General features: G+C 42.6%; 1 long non-coding RNA gene across 1 annotated transcript in view; it reads right to left on the bottom strand.

Moving 5' to 3' along the window:
- The window catches only part of LOC102491584 (uncharacterized), a 21,861-nt gene extending 10,588 nt beyond the window's left edge, over positions 1 to 11,273 (bottom strand). The window contains exons 1-2 of the long non-coding RNA XR_334916.1: positions 11,109 to 11,273; positions 2,209 to 2,287 (exon numbers count right to left, since the gene is read on the bottom strand). This is a non-coding gene — a long non-coding RNA (uncharacterized LOC102491584). The remainder of the gene's footprint in view (positions 1 to 2,208; positions 2,288 to 11,108) is intronic.
- Positions 11,274 to 11,506: the final 233 nt, after the last annotated feature.

Here is an 11,506-nt window from a genome sequence, read left to right as displayed (position 1 = left end):
GAAAGAGTATGATTATTGATTAGTGGTGTTTGCTCTATGTGGACATAGAGAGAGGCGGTGTGCAAGCATAACGCATACACCATTCCTGGTTTATCCCAGATGTTTACAAATGCTTTTTTTCTGTAACCTTAGGCAATGCAATTTACCCTAGTAATAATAGAAGAAATGGTAGCCATTATTAATTAAGTCCCTTTCCTCTAACTCAAAGCTTTCCATCATCTAACTTAATCCTCCTGACTCTATTTTATTGGCTGTATTTTACAACTAAGACTCAGAGGGGTTAAATCCTCACAGACAGTAAATGATAGAGTTAGGCATTCAAACCTGTGTCTATCTGACACCAAATCTCACGCTTGTTCCAATGCTTCATTCTACAGGAGGCAAATATTGTCCTGACAGCTATTTGCCAAAGTCATTTTAAGATGCTATTCTACAAATCACTATCTAAACACTTAAAAACCTACTTCTTGGCCCAAAATGGTAAACTGTCCTTTCACGACAAAGAGCAGCAATTCAGTAACAAATTGGAGCCTTGCATGAGGCAGTGTTTTGGCAAACAGATTTCAACAGTTGACACCAGAGGAGTGCCAATTGTGAAAACTAGTTTTAGGCTATAGATAACTACATAAACCCAGCATTATGACAAGGGGGTGGGGGGGAGTCTGTTTAACGTGTGGCAGGGGAGCTAGATGAGGCCCACATAGAACTTGGAGTAAGCCATTTGTGGAGCTGGAAGGCTGTGGTTCTCAGTGATCCGCATGAGCTGATAAGTACAAGAACATTCATTTGTGCTTCAGTAGAAGATGGTGTATGAGTATATTGTAACTTCTGTTTTAACTTTTTATGTTTTTGATGTTTGATATTTTTTATTGTTTAGGTTTTGGCCATAGGGTGCATGTCCTCATCAGATAGAGAGAAAGTGAGAAATTACCCCCCACAAGGGGGAATGGTCATGCTGCAAATCTTTCTCCTTCATTCTCCTCTTGGGATTTTGGGCACACATGCACATGCACCTGGTGTGATTCTCAAGCTGTTGGTTCTTGGAGTAGAACTGCAGTTGCCCATGTGGGAGTCTAGTGAGTGCCTTAACCACCATGCCACATGCTGGCCCCAGATGTTTAATATTTTTTAAACTAGAATGCAAGATAGGGAGATAGTTGACATGCGTGCAGTGCAGAGGATGGGATAGGATAATACCAAGCCTCCATCCTACTCCTTGATAAGAGAGACGCTGAAGGGAAGTTGTGCTTTGGACATAAGCAATGCTATTTCAGGCCCAGTGGGAAAAGGAAGACATGGAGACAGGGAGAGCTGTTTTCCACTTTGACATGCTACCTAGCATCTCTCCAAGACCTTGATGCCTGGAAGTCTGGCCATCATTTAAAGGCAGCATTCTTGGCCTGAACACTTTAATTCTAAGGAAAAGTCCAGTCAGCGCTTGCAAGGGTGTGACTTCCTACTTTATATGCAGCACACATTGGGCTAAGCTTTGAGTGGCAGGTGACAGAAGGTGATGAAGAGGGTCATGAGTTCATGCCCCATGGCAATTCTTTGACATACTTGGAAAATTTCTCAGGGGCTAGGAACCTGTATGAACAGGGGGTCTTTGACTATGAGGGTTAAAGGGACGTCCTTTGTATCTACAGACCAGAGAGGCCTTGAACCAAACTCCTAAGCATGGAGACTGACTAGAGAGAAAGGAGAAGAAATACAAGGGTTTTGAAGAATGAACAGAGGCTTAATTAACCTATCAGAGACAAGGAGGTCTAAATGCTGGGGGAAGGCCACCACCATCCAGTAAATGAAAACAGACCCCTAAGGAGAAAAGTATCACCTTTTCTCTTACTCGACCTTGGAGGAGTAGTTGTTCTGCGCTTCCTCACATCTGTTTCAAGATCCAGGGCCTGATCCTGCTGGTGACCTCTCATCCCAGTGATAGCTGAAGCATGGTCCTCAGGTATTTGGCATCCCTGTGCCATGTCCCTTTCCCTTTGCCCTTTCTCATAGGATGACTGTGACCTTCAAGGTGTTCTATTTTAAGACTGACAAGTGCATTCTGAGATCAGAAGATATCGTATCGCAAATTGTCCCTGGGGACTTTTATTGTATTTCTCTGAACCTTATGAATGAGGCGTATATTTCATTGTGCTAGACACACAACAGCCTGTAAAATTTATTAGCATACTTTAATTTTCACAAATGTTCTACCTCTCCAGATACGGCTTGGCCATGGCATCCGCTCAGCCTGTGTCCTTTCAGACTTATCAGCTAGGCACAAAAGGCATTTCTGTGAAAGAAAAAAAGGAGAAACTTAAATCAGTCAATAGCTCACTATATTCAGGGCAGAAGGGGTTTCTGTATGCTTAAAAGGCGTATTGGCATTTACAGCTGCAGGGAAAAATTAAGGAGGGGGGCATTTCTCACGGGTTAGGGCTAAGTCCTGAGCAAAACCCAGCTTCTTCACTATTTTTCCTGAAAATATCCTTACTCAAATGGCCCACTGACTTATTGCAGCTGGCAAAAATTAAGTCCAAATTTGCAGGCTGACTTTTCCAATCCTTTGGGCCCACTGTTCAGCCTCGTTCCCCTCAACACCCTTCCCTGCCCTTCACAATAAATAAGCCAATCTGTTCAATGTTCCCTGAGACCTTCTGTCTCTGAGGCTTTTGTAGACATTTTTTCCTGCTGGGATGGCCATTTCTCCATACTCATCAAGGTCCAACTCATGCCATCTTCTCCACTGGACTTTGAGATATCCACAGAAGAAACCCACCGAGCCTTCCTTGGAAGAGTTAGAACGTATCTCTCAATCTCTCTGGTGGACCTGAACATTGTTTTATGATTATTTCCATGCCTACCTGGGCTTTCCTACTAGACTGTATTATCCTTGAGGATGGATCCATATCTGAGTCTTCCTTGTATCATCCCCTCCACCCCACCCCACCCCATAATACCTCATGGCATAGTGCTGGACACAGCCTGTGCCACTAAATGTTTAATTGAATGACCACGGTGGTCAGGTCCGTTTTGTCTCTGGAAAATTCAGGTCTGAACTGCCACAGAGTGATCCCTCTTTGCCCAGGACATCTGCAGTGAGAGTAGGGTGTGTGGTCTCTGAGCTACGTGCTGGTCTGACCTGGGCCTTGGCTCGCGTAGTCCCTGCGATCTCAGCTCTTCTTCTCAGTGACCTGTTACAGAAGGGAGTGCCAATGTCCATGGCCCGTGCCAAGTACCTTTTCTCCAAGCCTGTTGGGGACCCCAATTCTCCTCAATAATTCATGATTTTCTGTTCTCTATCCCAACCACACAGTCCCAGTTCAGACCCTCATGATCCCCTACCCAGACAACTGAAGATGCCTTTCCAATTGCTCTCGCTGCCTTCTGGCCTGTTCTCCAAATTGTCTTTCATGTAGTGAAATCACCCTTGTCCTTGACATCCCCCTGCATAACCCATTACTATTTCTCATCACCTGTTGAAGAAGGTAGAGCTTCCTTTTCTATGGTATGAAAGTTGTTTTGTGAACCCACTCCTACTTCCCCTTTAGGCCCAATGTTTGCTGTTTCCTGCCTGAAATCCTTCCCTTCTTCTTGCTCCTATCCTTCCTCTTCCCCTTCCTTCCCTCCCCTTTCTTCCCTTCCTTTCTTTCTTTCCTCCCTCTTTACTTTCCTCCCTCCTTTCTTTCTTTCTTTCTTTCACTCTTTCTTTCTTCCCCTTTCTTGTGTTACAATTTCATTAAATCCGTAAGAGCGCACTACTCATATAAAAAGCATTCATGATATCTTTATCTTGGGCAGAAAATTATTATACATTGACAAATTATAGTTGTATATATTTATGGGGTACAAAGTAATGTTATGATTGTTTAATACAATGTGAAATGATTAAATCAAGCTAATTAATCTACTGATCACCTCAAATATTTTATACTTTTTTGTGATGAGGATATCTGAGTTTTATTCTCTTAGCAATATTGAAATAAATGTACAATACTTAATTATTACCTTTCTTCATTAGGCTGTGCAATAGATTTCAAAAAAAAATATTCAAACTTATTCCTGCTATCTCACTAAGCTTTATGCTCTTCGATGATCATTTCCCCATTCTTGCCAGCACGTAGCCCCTGGTAACTACCATTTCACTCTCCGCTGCTATGAGATCAATTGTTTTAGTTTTCACATGTAAGGAAGAACATGTGGGCCAGCACAGGGCCTAGTGCTTAAGGAGGCTGGACTCCATATGGCTGACAGTGCAATTCTAGTCACAGATCTAGCAGCTTGAGAACCATGCCAGACATGTGTGCCTGCCTGCCCAAAATCCCAAAAGGAAGAATAAATGGAGGAGGAGGTGTCTATGCCCAAAGGGAGGGGTGTGTTCTCACTTTTTCACTTACTCTCTCTCTGCTGAGAACATGCACCCTCTCACAAATTCTAAAAAAGGGAGAGCATGCACAATTTGTCTTACTTTACTTAGCATAATGTTTTCCGATTTTATCCAAGTTGTTGCAAATGACAACTTAGATGAAATGTCTTCCATTTCTAAGGCTGACTAGTATTCCATTTGTGCACATGCACCACTTTTTCTTAACTATAACCTGTTGATGGGCACTTCGGGTGACTCCATTACTTCCTGTCTGAACTTTAGACTCCAGTTAGGATGGGGAGACTGCCCTGTCTCACTCCATGCTTCCCTGATGCTATGATTTTAACCTTTGGATACCCACCATTCTTTATATTTTTCATATGGCCAACTCTCATTTTTAAAAACCCTTCTAATCACAATTCACAAAACACAGGACAGTTTAGATTAGATGCCCATTCGTGTTCCTTGATACACTGTGATGCATGGTTCTGGCAAGTCACCTCTTAAAACCCCACCTAGATTACGGTTCTCCTGATAACTCACCACCAGTGTCACCACTCAAATCCATACACATCCCTTTCAACATCCCTTACTATCACGTTATATGTAATGATCATGTAGTTTCCACATTGCAAATGTAAAGAAGGTAAAATTTCTGAGTCTGGCTTTTTTTCTGTACCCTGATCATAAAAGGACCTTACAAAATATTCCAAGATAAAAGTAGGGAAGATGTCAGTGGGTGGTAAATACCACAGAGAGACAGACATTCAGGGTTTTCGAGATCAGCAATAAGCTCCATGAAAAGCACTATTCAAGAGAACTGAAGCAAAAGGAACCAGTGAAGTGGGTGGGCTTGAGATAGTCTCTGTGGAACTATGTCTCTTAAAACCAAATCAGATCACACCAATTTCATAGTTCTAGTCAATTCCTCCACCAGTGTGTGCCTTGATTAGAAGGGAAAGCCAATGAAAGGACATGACCTTCCTAGTACACATACATTCCTACTATTGGAACATGTATGCAAGAAAATGATTTACAGAGTACTTCAGAGGCATCACTGCCATTTTGGAATACTAGTGAGTCAAGCTTGTCCTAAATTCAGAATTAAGTGCTTGGCTCAACCCTTGACTGTTTAAAAGTTTTTTTGAAAATCCATTCGTTTGATGAGAGATAAAGAGATAGAGATATATAGCAACCCCAACAAGGTCCCAAAGCCATGATCCACTTCCAGCTTCAGCTCCAACCAGCCCCAGCATACTCAGTGATGTCTCTAGATACAAACTAGAAACTAACCAGGTGGGTCACATTTTTTATGTTTGTGGAACATTGGGTTTTACTGCTGCACCACTGTCCAGCTAACACTTGCCTTCTTTTATAACTCGAATTGATTGAACTCCCCATTCATCTAGGTCTTTTATAATACTGATATGAGAAATGTAAATTAAGTGCTCCTCTCATAACCTTCACTATGAAAGTCTCTTTGGCCCAATTCAAGATCACTCTTTTTAAGAAGGTTGAGAAGTCCCATCAACCACCTTATTTCTAATGCTTCACTCCCACTGCTAATTCCCATTTCAGTTGACATATTCACCATCAGTTTGGTACTGGAGATTAAGTTAAATTAGTACTTAATAGGTTCTAAACTGCTCTGCTGTGGGTTAGACCATGGCGCTCGTTCTTGATTTAAACAGAATATTGGATCGCCATTTGCCAGCATGGTGATTTGTGCTTTGGCAGCCTTTGCAGATCCATAAGTAAACGAGTAGATTTCCCTGACACAGTAATCGGCCTTACTGTCTGGAGTCATCACACATTTTTCTTATACGTTGAATTAATATAAAGAAGCAGGATGGTTGATGGTTTCATTTGTCGTACCATTAATGAAACATAAAACAGATGTGTGAAACACTGTCTTAGTAATAGAAACGGCATTGCAAATTATTTATCTGCAGAAATCATGTCCTGAATGCAAGACAGGAACAAAATGTAGTTTTTCTCTTGACAGTACTAGGTCAAACTATATTAAAAAACCTATTAAGCATAAAGTCTCCTGCTGCAGTTAAATATAAAACACAATTTGATCTCTCTGTTTAGTACAGTATCAACATCTTTGGATTCACCTGTGTGTGAATTTCACTTCTTTCCTGGTCACTTCCCAGGTAATTCACTAAAAGAGGAAAGCGTGAGGGAAACATATGTCCGCTCTTACATTCTCTCTCTGAAGACCATCCTGGCAATGAAGTGTTGTAGGAGGAGATAAAGTCAGCCAGAGAAACTTGGCAGCTGACTCTGGTACTAAGGGAATGTGTCCATCACCTCGATTTCATCTTTTAATATGCAAAGGAAAACATAGCATGTTAAACTCAAGAGGGAATATAAAACAGCCTTTTGAAGAAAGGCTTGGCAGTACCACAAGATAGGGGTTGTAAATTGCAGTGCTTTTCCTGACTTGATTCCTTAGGAAAACTGGAGAGATTGAATACTCAGGCTATGGTTTGGGGCACCGGTGCTTATCACAAGCACCTTTCTAAGGGAGGAGGGGTAAAAAAGAAATGAGATGGAGGACCAAATGGCTCAGGAGGTTCAAGATGCCCTGCAAGCCTCACCCTCCTGGCAGCCTTCTCTCACTGGTCCTTAGTGGCCATGGGCCATGGAAGGCCTTATTGTACACCCAACACAGCTGTGCTGTCTTCCTGTGGGAGTCCAGGAAACTTGCCCTGAAACAGCGTCTCTCTACAGTCTGGTCTCGTGCATGGTAATTCCTGACAACCTTGACCTGCTCATTGCACAGTCCAATGATCCATGATTCCAGCCTCAGCCTCCCAAGTTCAGCCTGGCTGCCCTGCAATTCATTTTGTGGTTCTGCTTGCTTAGTTAACAGTTAATCAGGATTGCTCTGCTTCTCTGTGCTTTTTCCTGATACATTCTACCTGTGTCAGGTTCAAAGTTAGACTACTATATTATCTACATATAATTTTTAAAGATGTTTGTCTAGGAGATTGAACCATTGAAAACAGGCTTTACAACAGCTTTTACAATATGTGGCATGTAATAGGTACTCGAGAAATACTGAGTGAATGGGCCCTTTTCCCTATATACCCATCCCCTTATAATATGAATGAGAGAAAAATGAGGTTTGTCAGAAAGCCCGCTTGCAGTAGTCCCAGAACTAGTCTGGAACCATAAATCTTGGCCTTTTATTTACAGTGAAGAGCTTAAACACCAATGGAAATTGTACCCTAGTGCTCCAGTTCCTGAAGAGCCAAGGACAGAGTTCCTGCCCTTTGGAAACACTTACGAATTTTCCCATCACCCCGATGATGGTCTTAAATATTTTGTGTTGGTGAATTATTGGAGTTTTACATAGTTTGACTTGGACAGGGAAATTCATGCCTATCTTTATTCAGAATAATTATCGTATGGCTATTAAATGGTGGGCATCAGGAACTCATAGCCCAGTTAGGAAGTAGATATGTAAATAGGTGGGCAGGAACCTGATCATGACACAGAGATCAATTCTTTTGCTTTAATATGACACACACTTGAAAAGAGATAGCTAGGATGCATTGCTAGGGCAGCCTAGAGGAGGAAATCCACAGAATGAGAGAAAGTTTCGCCCAAGAGGGAGCTTGAACACATGATAATTAGTGCACTTTAGCTATATGGAAGAAGAGGAAGAGGAGGAGAGGGAGGGAAGGAAGGAAGGAAGGAAGGAAGGAAGGAAGGAAGGAAGGAATGAAAGGATCAATTCTTTTGCTTTAATATGACACACACTTGAAAAGAGATAGCTAGGATGCATTGCTAGGGCAGCCTAGAGGAGGAAATCCACAGAATGAGAGAAAGTTTCGCCCAAGAGGGAGCTTGAACACATGATAATTAGTGCACTTTAGCTATATGGAAGAAGAGGAAGAGGAGGAGAGGGAAGGAAGGAAGGAAGGAAGGAAGGAAGGAAGGAAGGAAGGAAAAGGTTAACTATTATGAGGATGAAATCTCCATTCTGGGAATGTCTGTCATGCACATGCCTGCTGTCGCTACCTTTACTATATGATTACTTCCACTGTTAAGTAATTACACGTGAGAGCCTACAACAGATGGTAAATAATGACATTTTACCAATTGTCCAAGCCCATGTTTTCACTATCAACCATAATTAATGATCCAGGCAATGGCACTAACAGTGCACTGCAGCTAAACTCCTCCTCCGCTGTCTGGGGTTTTGCACACATTCACTAGAGCTCGGGAGAAGGCAGCTGAAGAAGTAAGCGAGAAGGAATTTATTCAGGGAGCAGAACAGGATTTGGATTAGGTGTGCAGGCAAATGACCTGTGTGTCTAATTCCATTTCCTGTCACTGACCTTAAAATTGTTAGCTACCCACAGTGCAGTAGAAGCCATAATCAAACTTGATACGTATTTGTTTTGGCAATTGGCAGACACTTAAAAATATTTATTAGCTCCCTTAAGAAGAAAAAAATCTGCGGATATGAATTCTAAAATCCTTGTTTATGCAAAGAATCAAGCCTCACCAAACGTCCTACAGTGCTTCGGACAACAGTGTTTGGAGGTAGCCGGTCACAGCTGTCTGTAAAGGGGCAAAACTGAGCCTGAGAATTAAGGTGAAGCGGATGTTTTGATTCAGACTGATTTCTCCTGGGTCTGGACTTGTGGGCGTGTGGTGCCTTTCAAGGCTGGATCAAAGACACCTTGGGGAAGAGTCAGCCAGGTGCTAGGGCTGTGCAAAGCTGACGGCTTTCATCCTGGGGGGCACCATTCTCATTACTAAACGTCATTTAATGTTGAACAAGTGGGAAAGGCAAAGGTTCTTTGGAATCATTACTCCACAAGAGAAAGATTTGCAGTTTATTGAACCATGAAAGATGGTCTGAAATCACCCTTTCTCATATACCGCTGGTAAATCAATGCACCAGGTAAGCAGGTAAATCCTCCCTGCGTGCAAAATAAAGGCTGAAACATTCCACAGGCACCTGGAAGCTTTTTTTCCCCTGCAATGGTGTGTCTGCTCAACTAGAACAAGCCTCTTGTCAGTGATCATCCTTTCTGTAATGCTGCTCAGAAACTTTCCTTTTTGCTTCTTTGACCTATAATCTTTGAGGAGGATGCCTCTCCCCTCACCACCGATTTGACAACCTAAACATCAGTTATGAATACCAAGAGCCTCGCGAAGAGCGAATCCTCTTCTGAAGAGATGTCTGATGGGTCTAAACTTGAGCACAAAACTGCCAGCTTTTGCTCCCCAGCTGAGGAAAATCGATCCTGTTCCTTTTTCAGGCTCAGTGAAGTGAGTGCTAGGCAGTTTGTGTTTAATGGGGTCCCTAGAGTTGATGGGAGGAGGAGCTCGTTTTTATTTCCCCTGTGCCTGGAGCTCACCAGGCATGGCTAATGGGAGAACAGAATGCAGGGGAGGCCTTGCTCCTGTTAGTGTTCTTCTTTCTGTTGCAAATTCTAGAGAGTTGAAGATTCAGGGCATGTTGTCTAGGTGCCCTGTGGTAACTGGTTTGGAGACCTGCCGGCTTGAGATTTATAGTCTTGCTGAGGATTCCTGGGCTGAAGGTGAGATCCTGTTCCTGCCACTGAGGATAGACATTACTATTTTTTTTTTTAAGATTTACTTAATTTTATTGTTATTGTTTTAATTGCTATAGAGCACACGTTCTTACCAGAGAGAAAAAGAGTGAGAAAGCAAGCTGCCAGGTCTGGAACTTGAACTATGGTTGGCCATGTGGAAGTCTAGCACCTTAGCCACCATACCACTTGCTGGCCCTGGTATTTCGAATATTTTTACCCATGGTAAAAGGGCCAATCCCCAGGGACTCTGACTTAGCACTCCTTATTTGTATCAGATTATCAGGACTCCAGCTGGGGCTGGGCTCCACCTTCCCAGGGAGGAGCTCATGGGAAGCTGGCAGTAGAAAGAGATGAGCCTGGAGAGGTCAGCAGGGATGAGTTCTGCAGAACCTCCCATATCAAGCTAAAGCATCAAAACTTTATCCACAGAGCATGGAGAGTAACTGAACAATTCTTATCTAGGATAATATGGTCTCATTGACATTTTAGATAGAACGCAGTAGAGCTGAGTGAAGGGGGCCAAGAAGGAACAGGGAGGCCAGTTAGAAGTCTATTAATAGTTCAGGGGAGGGGCCAGCAAGTGGCATGATGGTTGAGGCACTGGATTCCCATATGGTCAACTGTGGTTTGAGTCCTAGTCCTAGGCCTTCTCTCTCTCTCTCTCTGGCCAAATTGAAGAATAATGATAGTAAATAAAATTATTTTAAAAATCATAGTTCAGGAGAGCTCAGGACTCAGGTATATCCAACTATCTGTTGCACTCTCCCATTTTAGTTTCTTACAAGGAAATAAAGTCTTGCCCTCTTACCACAAAATCATGCTCCTTCTGTTTTCCTTATCTTGAATACAGAATATCTTGAATAATTTTCCCACCACCCTAGTCAGAAACATGGTAATTACATTAACGTCCACTATTTTGTTCCTTCCCCATACTATCACCACGACCTGTCCATTTTACCTGTTAAATAGTTCTCAAATTGTTCCCTCCACTCCATTCCTAAAATTATTGCTCCAGTTCAGGTCTTTGTTTTCTCTCCCCTGGCAATAGCCTCTTGAACTAGAAAGTGGTGGTTCTTAGATGGTCTGCTCTTTCAAAAAAGGGGGAAAAATGAGAAACACCTACCCTCAGATGCAGATGCAAGCTCCGAAGTAGGAAGACTTACCTGAAACACTCAGACTAGTTAGGTATCTATCTTAGTCCATTTCTGCTACTGCAACTGAATAATTCAGGCTAAATAATTTATAAATGACAGAAATGTGTTGTTCACAGTTCCGGAGTCTGAGAAGTCAAAGATCAAAGCACTGGCAGACTTGGGGTTCAGTTAAGACTTTCTCTGCTCCCTCCATGGCCTCTTCTTTCACCTGACAGAAGGAGCAGGAGGCCCCTTTCATAAAGGCAGTAATTCTCTTCATGAGGGCAGCACCTTTATGAGCTAATCAGCTCCTGAAGGCCCCACCTCTTACTCCTATTGTCTTGGTGATTAGGTTCAGCATATGGGTTTGGGGGACACAAATATTCAGGTAATAGCAGTACCCTTCCCCTGCTTATCCCGTTCCTAGC

The sequence above is a fragment of the Tupaia chinensis genome, unplaced genomic scaffold (genome assembly GCF_000334495.1).
Source record: "Tupaia chinensis unplaced genomic scaffold, TupChi_1.0 Scaffold000311_2, whole genome shotgun sequence".
Taxonomy (NCBI): Eukaryota; Metazoa; Chordata; class Mammalia; order Scandentia; family Tupaiidae; genus Tupaia; species Tupaia belangeri.
Note: the sequence above shows the minus strand (reverse complement) of the source record. Positions and strands in the feature narration are given on the sequence as shown.